Below are 8,543 nucleotides of genomic sequence, written 5' to 3'. Positions count from 1 at the left end.
TGAAGAGATTCTTTAAAAAAAATTCCGCGTCTTTTAATGTATATTAAAAACAGGACTCAAAGTCTCAAACATCTTTTAATTCGATGTATTTTTTTTTAATTTCCATTTAATGTTTTGAGAAAAACCTTTGATTTTTTGATGTAGTTCATTCTCTCTCTTTCTTTCTTTTATTTCTCACATCTTATAATTTTTATTGTAATCCTTGTATAGGTAGGTGATTTTGGTCTTGAAGTTTAAGTTGGAAATGAAAAGTTAGGTTAGTTTTGCATTCATATTTTATAATTCATGATAACTTAATTTGTCATAAATGCTAATTGTGAGAAATTTTAAAAAATAGATCGTTTAAAGGATGGTAAAATAGACATGTTCAAGGTTTTGAAGTCAAATCAAGATGCAATATTATATAAATACAAAAAATGAAATAAATTTGTAAAAGTTTCTAACCTCTATTAGAAAAGTATCAACTAAAATTTAAATAATTTTCAAACATATTACATGAGTTTAAAAAAAAAGATAATATAGTTAATCCTTTAAGTACATGGCATAATTATATAAACAAACAAATAATTTCAATTTTCGGGAAAAAAAAATATTATTTTGAGAGAGAAGACTAATTACAATAAAAATGTATAAATATATTAATTAGAATAAAAAATAAAATGAACTTATTTATTTAGTGATACATGTTAATTAACACTTTCTAATGTTCCCAATAATGATGTTCAAAGTTCAAATCCATTACCCTGTCGTCATAATCATCCTTTTAAAAATATTTATATATATTTTCTTTGTTTTTGAAATATCTAAATTTGTTAAGAATAAATAATTTTAGCTTCCAATGCTAACCATAAGGTGAGGTGTAGTCTAGTGGTTGGTTCTTAAACTAACTATTTTCCTCTAAAGGGAGGATGTTTGATCTATTGACTTACATTAGAAGTAATGGCACAATGGGTATCAAGAGTTTTGAATTTTACATTTCTCCTTGTTTAGGTAAAAAAAACTTTGCACAGTTCATATAAAATTTATAAACTCTAATATTAGCAATATTTAACCAAAAGACTCTTTAACTTGTATTTGGATTTTGCTTGACAGACTTGGGCTTGGAAATTCTAGCCACATGGGCCACTTCAACAACTACAACACTAGTGCAAAGACCAACAAAGCAATAAATATTTTAGCCATATTGGTTCACAACTTAGTACTTTAGCCACTCAGTTAATAAGAGCACCCAAAGTATTAGATAAAGAAGGGGTAGCAGTAGATACTGTATTTTGTCCACTCTTGATTTGCGTGGCAGGGCCCAAAAATTCCAAAAAGTCAGTTTTTCACTAGGGGACCGTGAGAACATCTAGATTTACATGGTACAGCCTGTGCAGGCATTAAAGCACCCAAAGTGCCATTTAGGTCAAAATGACCAAAATGCCACTGGTCAGCTTAGGGTTGGCCAAAGGTCAAAATTGGTTAGAACCACTACAAAAAAAATTCTTTTGCATCAAACTTGAGCTATTCGGAGATTCTCATAAACTTTGACCAAGTTTGACCTGAGATTGACTCCCGAGGGCACCAAAAACCCTAATTTTGATCCTATAATTGGAATGGGTTAGAACTAGTATCATTGCGAAGATTATTGAATTCCCTTTCCAGTGACTATTCATGGGTTGAAATCAGAGTTAAAACAGTTAAGGTATCTTGAAAACCATGTTAGATGCATCATCTCGCTTCCCAAGACCATAACTTCTGATCCAACCATTGGAATTTCAATTTCTTTAATTTTTCAAACACTAGACATCCATACCTTTCCAGAGACACCAAGATCAGCTTAATCGAAGTTTAGGAAGGCCTTCAAATAAGCAACCAAAGTTGGGACTGAAAAGTTGGAAAATGACGAAATAGCTGACATTAGCCAAGCGGGCCGCCGGGCACTTTTTTGCTTATAAAAGGCCCAAAACGTCTTCATAATTGGTAGATCTTGATGGGGATGAATTTTGGGATCTTGGGGAATCTTTTCTAGGCAGCTTTCTCTCTCTTTTTTCTACATTTCTCCCCCAAAAACACCTAAAAACCTTTGATCTTTCACTTTTCTACACATCAAGAGGTAGTGTTCTTGCTCTCATCTTCCTCTCCTTGGTCTTTGTACCTTGGATTTAAGGTTTAGGGGTGTAGATGTAGCTTTTTAGCTATGATCTGCAGAGCATTTAATTTCCTTGCATGTTTATTGTTGTGAAAATTGGGTGAAATAATTTGTTTACATAAGGTTAAAAGGAGAGAGAGAGAGAAAATATAACACTAGGAATTTACGTGGTTTGGCAATATGTCTACGTCCACGGGAGGCGACAGAATAAATTTCACTATAACTGTAGAGATTACAATAATAGCTTGAAGACACTTTCTCACAACCCAAACCCCAAATACACCATTGGTTCTCTCACAAATAAATAGAGAACACACTACTGTATTTAGACAAATTGCAAGACACTAACTGTCTAAATACAAGACACTAACTTCCTATGCAATCCGTAGCTTACATACTCTAAGAACTCATTTGATCCACCTCTATTTATAGCCAACTTTCAGCCGAAATACAAATTGTTTCAACACCTCAGAGTCTTCAATTGTGGAAGCAAGTCAACAATAGTGGTCAAGCAATCCTACATCATTTAATACATGAGTGTAGTAATTCTTCACGCAAGCTTCAATGGTGAATTGCATATCTTTGACTTTGTTAACAAAGTCATACTTTCTAACATAGGCATGCATTCATTAATTGCCTATAGAGTCAAACAATTCGGCTATGCATGAATACATAGAGAGTTGGTGTTGTTCCTTGCCATTTTCTTTGACAATTCATACAAGATAGCATTTAATGCTTACTTGTGATGTTAATACACGGAAGTTAAATTCAAGCCATTTCAACAAATCTCCACCTTGGCTTGAATTGTATCAAGCTTCACAAATAAACTCTTCAATCGCCTTCACCTTAGCCCCTACGAGCTATCACAAGCCACAAACACTGATCAAGTCCAAGCAGTGCTTGAACTTGTTTGTAGGTACCGACTTCGTCAACATGTCAGCTGCATTCTCTAAAGTATCAATCTTCTCAAGAATAATTTCACCTGTAACAGTCAACTCCCTTATCTTGTGGAATCTCACATCAATATGCTTAGTCCTAGCATGATAAACCTGATGCTTTGCCAAGTAAATGGCACTTTGACTGTCACAATGCAACTGAACTCCTCCTTGGTTCAAACCAAGCTCTTTGACTAGCCCTTTCAACCACAGTGCTTCCTTTGCAACTTCAACTACCGCCATGTACTCAGCTTCTGTAGTAGACATGGCTACTAGGGATTGTAGTGTGGATCTCCAACAAATAGTCCCTCTTGATAGTGTGAACACATAACCTGTTGTAGACCTTCTGTCATCTATATTGCCTGCATAGTCTGAATCCACATATCCTACCACTAAATTATCCCTACGTTGCCTCACAAACAGAATCTCATATCCTGCGGTTCCATTCAGGTATTTGAATATCCACTTCACTGCATTCCAGTGCTCTCTACCTGGATTTGCCATGTACTTACTGACAATACTCACTGCATGAGCCAAATCTGGCCTAGTGCAAACCATCGTGTACATTAAACACCCAACTGCACTTGCATATGGAACCTTTGACATGTCTTCAATTTCTTTTTCATTCTTCGGGCATTGACTGCTAGACAATTTGAAGTGATTCGCCAATGGGGTGCTTACAGGATTAGCATCTTGCATGTTGAATTTTTCAAGAACTTTTCTGATATAGTTCTTCTGAGATATCCACAGCTTTCTTGACTCCCTATCCCTGCGAATCTCCATACCCAAAATTTTCTTAGCAGTACCCAAGTCTTTCATGTCAAACTCTTTGTGCAACAAAGCTTTTAACTTGTCAACCTCATACATGCTCTTTGAAACAATTAACATGTTGTCAACATACAGTAACAAGAAAATATAAGAACCATCATCAACCATCTTAACATATACGCAGCAATCATACTCACAATGAGTATAATGAATCTAAATCATATAGGAATCAAACCTCTTGTACCATTGTCTGGGAGATTGTTTAAGCCCATAGAGTGACTTTTTCAATCTGCAGACAAGATTCTCTGTACCAAGTTTCTTGAACCCCTCTGGTTGTTTCATGAAGATTTCTTCCTCCAAATTCCCATGAAGGAATGCCGTCTTCACATCCAGTTGCTCTAATTCCAGATCCTGATGTGCTACCAAAGCCAGCACTACCCTGATAGAAGTATGCCTAACCACAGGTGAGAAAACCTCATCGTACTCAATCCCATGTCTTTGTGAATATCCCTTTGCTACCAATCTTGCTTTGAACCGTTCTCCTTCCTTTTCTGATACTGCTTCCTTCTTTCTGAACACCTACTTGCAACCTATTGGTTTCTTTCCCTTTGGAAGTTCTGACAACTCCCAAGTCTTGTTCTTATTCAAGGACTCCATCTCCTCCACCATAGCTTCCATCCACTTGTCCCTTTCAGAGCAATCAATTGCTTCCTGAAAAGTGGAAGGATCCCCGCTACTAATTACTAAGCAATAAGAAGCAAGATCCTCGAAACCATACCTGATTGGTGGTCTTATGTTGCGTTTAGGCCGTTCTGATATCATGTTGTGATCTTCTTGATCACTTTTGTGAGGTTCATTCTCTAGCTGAGACTCCACTTCATCTAGCTCCACCTGCACCACTGATCTATTGCTGTTATTACTGCTTCCCTTTTCTTGAGACTCTTCTTCCTTTCTGAAGTCTTTTATCATGGACTTCTCGTCAAACACCACATCCCTGCTAATCACCACCTTTTGTGCCACTGGATCCCAAAGCTTGTACCCTTTTACACCTTTCTCGAACCCGAGAAAAATACATTTCTTGGATTTTGAATCAAGCTTTGACCTTTCTTCGATAGGAATATGAACATAGGCTGGACACCCGAATATCCTCATCAACGAGTAATCAACTTCTTTTCCTGTCCATACCTCCTCAGCAACTTTCCCATCAAGGGCAGCTCTAGGCGATCGGTTAAGAATGTAACAAGCCATGTTCACTGCTTCAGCCCAGAAGACTTTAAGAAGCCCAGCATTCAGTCTTATGCATCTAGCTATCTCACCGATTGTCCGGTTAAGTCTCTCAGCCATTCCATTTTGTTGAGGTGTTCTTCATACTGTAAAGTGACTTTTGATACCATGCTCTTCACAAAACTTCAAGAACTCCCCATCCTTGTACTCAGTGCCATTATCAAATCTTAGGCACTTGATCTTCCTTCCAGTCTGATTTTCCACTTCAGCTTTCCACTTCTTGAACTTTGCAAATGCCTCGGACTTGTTCTTCAAGAAGTAAACCCAAACCTTTCTGGAATAATCATCAATGAAACTCATAAAATACCGAGCTCCACCTTTAGAGACCACTTGCACCGGTCCCCAAATATCAGAGTGTACATAATCCAATATACCCTTTATTTTGTGCGTGGCTGTTTTGAATCGCATCCTACACTGCTTTCCCATGACACAGTATTTACAGAAATCTAACTTCTAGGACTTAACTCCAGCCAACAGATTTCTCTTCTGCAATTCCCTTATACCACGCTCACTCATATGCCCTAATCGCATATGCCACAAGGGTGTATCATCCTGCTCAGATTCAGTCACTACAGCAGCTCCACCTACAATGGTATTGCTGAATAGCTTGTAGATATTACCTTCTACTTTTTTGCCCCTTCATCACAACCATAGCGCCCTTTGATACCTTCATTAACCCATTCTCAAACTTATAGCAATAGCCATTAGAGTATAGGGTTCCCAATGAAATCAAATTCTTTTTCACCTCTGGAACATATCGTACCTCTCCTAATGTCCTCACCACATTATCGAACATCTTTATCTTAATTGTCCCTATTCCAACAACTTTGCAAGTAGCATCGTTGCCCATTAGAATAGAACCACAATTAACCGATTTGTAAGTGTCGAACCAATCTCTATGAGGAGTCACGTGGAAAGAACATGCTGAATCCAGAATCCAAGAATCGATTAGCTTGTTGGCACTGGATGAAACAGAAAGCATATCTCCATCTGAATCTGAATCTGCTACCACAACATTTGCAGATCTTGATGACCCTTCCTTGTCTTTGTCCTTGTCTCTTTTCCACTCTGGGCAGTCTCGCTTAAAATGCCCCTTCTTTTGGCATTTATAGCACTTCACTGTCTTGTTTTTGGATTTGGATCTGCTATAGCCCCTAGCAAAATTGTGATCTCTGTCTTTCTTCCTTCCACGTTCTTGATTACCTTTTACCATAAGCCCTTCACCAAAACTTTCACCCGAATTCTGCTTCCGTTGGTAGTGATCCAACAGGGCTCCTGGAATCTCTTTAAATTCCAAAGTCTCTTTCCCCCAAAGCAGGGTTGTAACCAAGTGTTCATAGGATGCCGGGAGAGAGGACAAAAGCATCATCGCCTTGTTTTCATCATCGAATTTTATATCAATCCGCAACAAGTCACTGATAATTTTTTTGAACGTGTGGACGTGTTAAGCCAAATCCGTACCCTCTGCCATCTTAAGCTCATACAGCTTTCGCTTAAGATTAAGTTTATTTGTGAGGGACTTGGACATATACCAACTCTCCAACTTCAACCATATAACCGCAGTAGACACCTCATCCATGACATCGTACATAAGCTCGTCTGCCAGACATAGTCGAATTGTACTGACCGCCTTCATATCGAGTTCTTCCCATTCGTCATTCGTCATCCATCATCGTCTCTGGTTTCTTTGATTTCCCATACAAAGCCTTCCCCAAACCTTGTTGTACCAACAAATCTTTCACCCTTCTTTGCCATAAACCGAAGTTACTAGTTCCGTTGAACTTAACTACGTCTATCTTGGCAATAGAAGCGTTGATCTCCATTGAATAAATCAACCTGGAGCTCTGATACCAATTGTTATGAAAATTGGGTGAAATAATTTGTTTACACAAGGTTAAAAGGAGAGAGAGAGAAAATATAACACAAGGAATTTACGTGGTTCGGCAATATGCCTACGTTCACAGAAGGTGACAGAATAAATTTCACTATAACTGTGGAGATTATAATAACAGCTTGAAGGCACTTTCTCACAACCCAAACCCCAAATACACCATTGGTTCTCTCACAAATAAATAGAGAACACACTACTGTATTTAGACAAATTGCAAGACACTAACTGTCTAAATACAAGACACTAACTTCCTATGCAATCCGTAGCTTACATACTCTAAGAACTCATTTGCTCCACCTCTATTTATAGCCAACCTTCAACCAAAATACAAATTGTTTCAGCACCTCAGAGTCTTCAATTGTGGAAGCAAGTCAACAATAGTGGCCAAGCAATCCTACATCATTTAATGCATGAGTGTAGTAATTCTTCACGCAAGCTTCAATGGTGAATTGCATATCTTTGACTTTGTTAACAAAGTCATACTTTCTAACATAGGCATGCATTCATTAATTGCCTATAGAGTCAAACAATTCGGCTATGCATGAATACATAGAGAGTTGGTGTTGTTCCTTGCCATTTTCTTTGACAATTCATACAAGATAGCATTTAATGCTTACTTGTAATGTTAATACATGGAAGTTAAATTCAAGCCATTTCAACATTTATTGTTTTATCTTGCTTCCGAGCATGTTTTATTGCTTTCTAGTATGTCTCCTTGCTTTCTAGCATGTCTCCTCACTTTGATGATGTTGGTATAACCTTCTTGGGATAGGATATGTCTAAATATCTTGTTTATTCTTAGATCTACATGTTTAGGTGCTATATGCCTTGTTTCTACGCTTTTAGTCATGCTTGTGCTTAGATCTATGTGTTTATGTGTTTAGATTTACAAGTTGGATGCTATGTCTAGTGTTTGGCTACGTCTCTATGTCTCTTGTTATGAATTTTTCTTATGCTTTGGCTCTTAGGTAGGATATAGATCTAGATCTTGTGGTCTAGGCCTACATTTATACACCTAAGACTATAACAAAGGGTTTGGATCATTTCCTTTATGCATGTATATGTTTGCTTGCTTGCTTTTATGTTTTAGATCCATGTTGTCTAACTAGATCTAGGCTCTTGCCATTCTTTGTTCCCTCTGAGGGTTTGTGCCTGTTGGCCTTTGGGACCACTTGCTTATTTGGTCGCATCCACCCCTCTTATGGCTTGTTTGGATGTAACCATTTGTGAGAATGCATCTCCGTGATGTTGGTTTGCTCAATGCATACCCTCTTCCACCCCGTGTGATGATCTACTTGCATTGCTTGCTTTGTGCCATCCTGTTTGGCTCTCATTGTTTCTTTACATCTTTGCACGTTTGCTTATATGTTCACGCATGCATCTTTATGTGTGCTTGTTTGTGTCATCAAGCTTAGTTCCTACAATCTTATGCAGGTTCACACCCGTCCTTAATACACGAGACCCCAAGTCCCTTTTAGGAACTTTGCTTGATGGCACATGTATCATCCAATCTTATGGAACTATAGATGCTAGA

This window comes from Castanea sativa, chromosome 2 (genome assembly GCF_040712315.1).
Source record: "Castanea sativa cultivar Marrone di Chiusa Pesio chromosome 2, ASM4071231v1".
Taxonomy (NCBI): domain Eukaryota; kingdom Viridiplantae; phylum Streptophyta; class Magnoliopsida; order Fagales; family Fagaceae; genus Castanea; species Castanea sativa.
The sequence above is the reverse complement of the archived record's forward strand: the minus strand, read 5'-3'. Positions refer to the sequence as shown.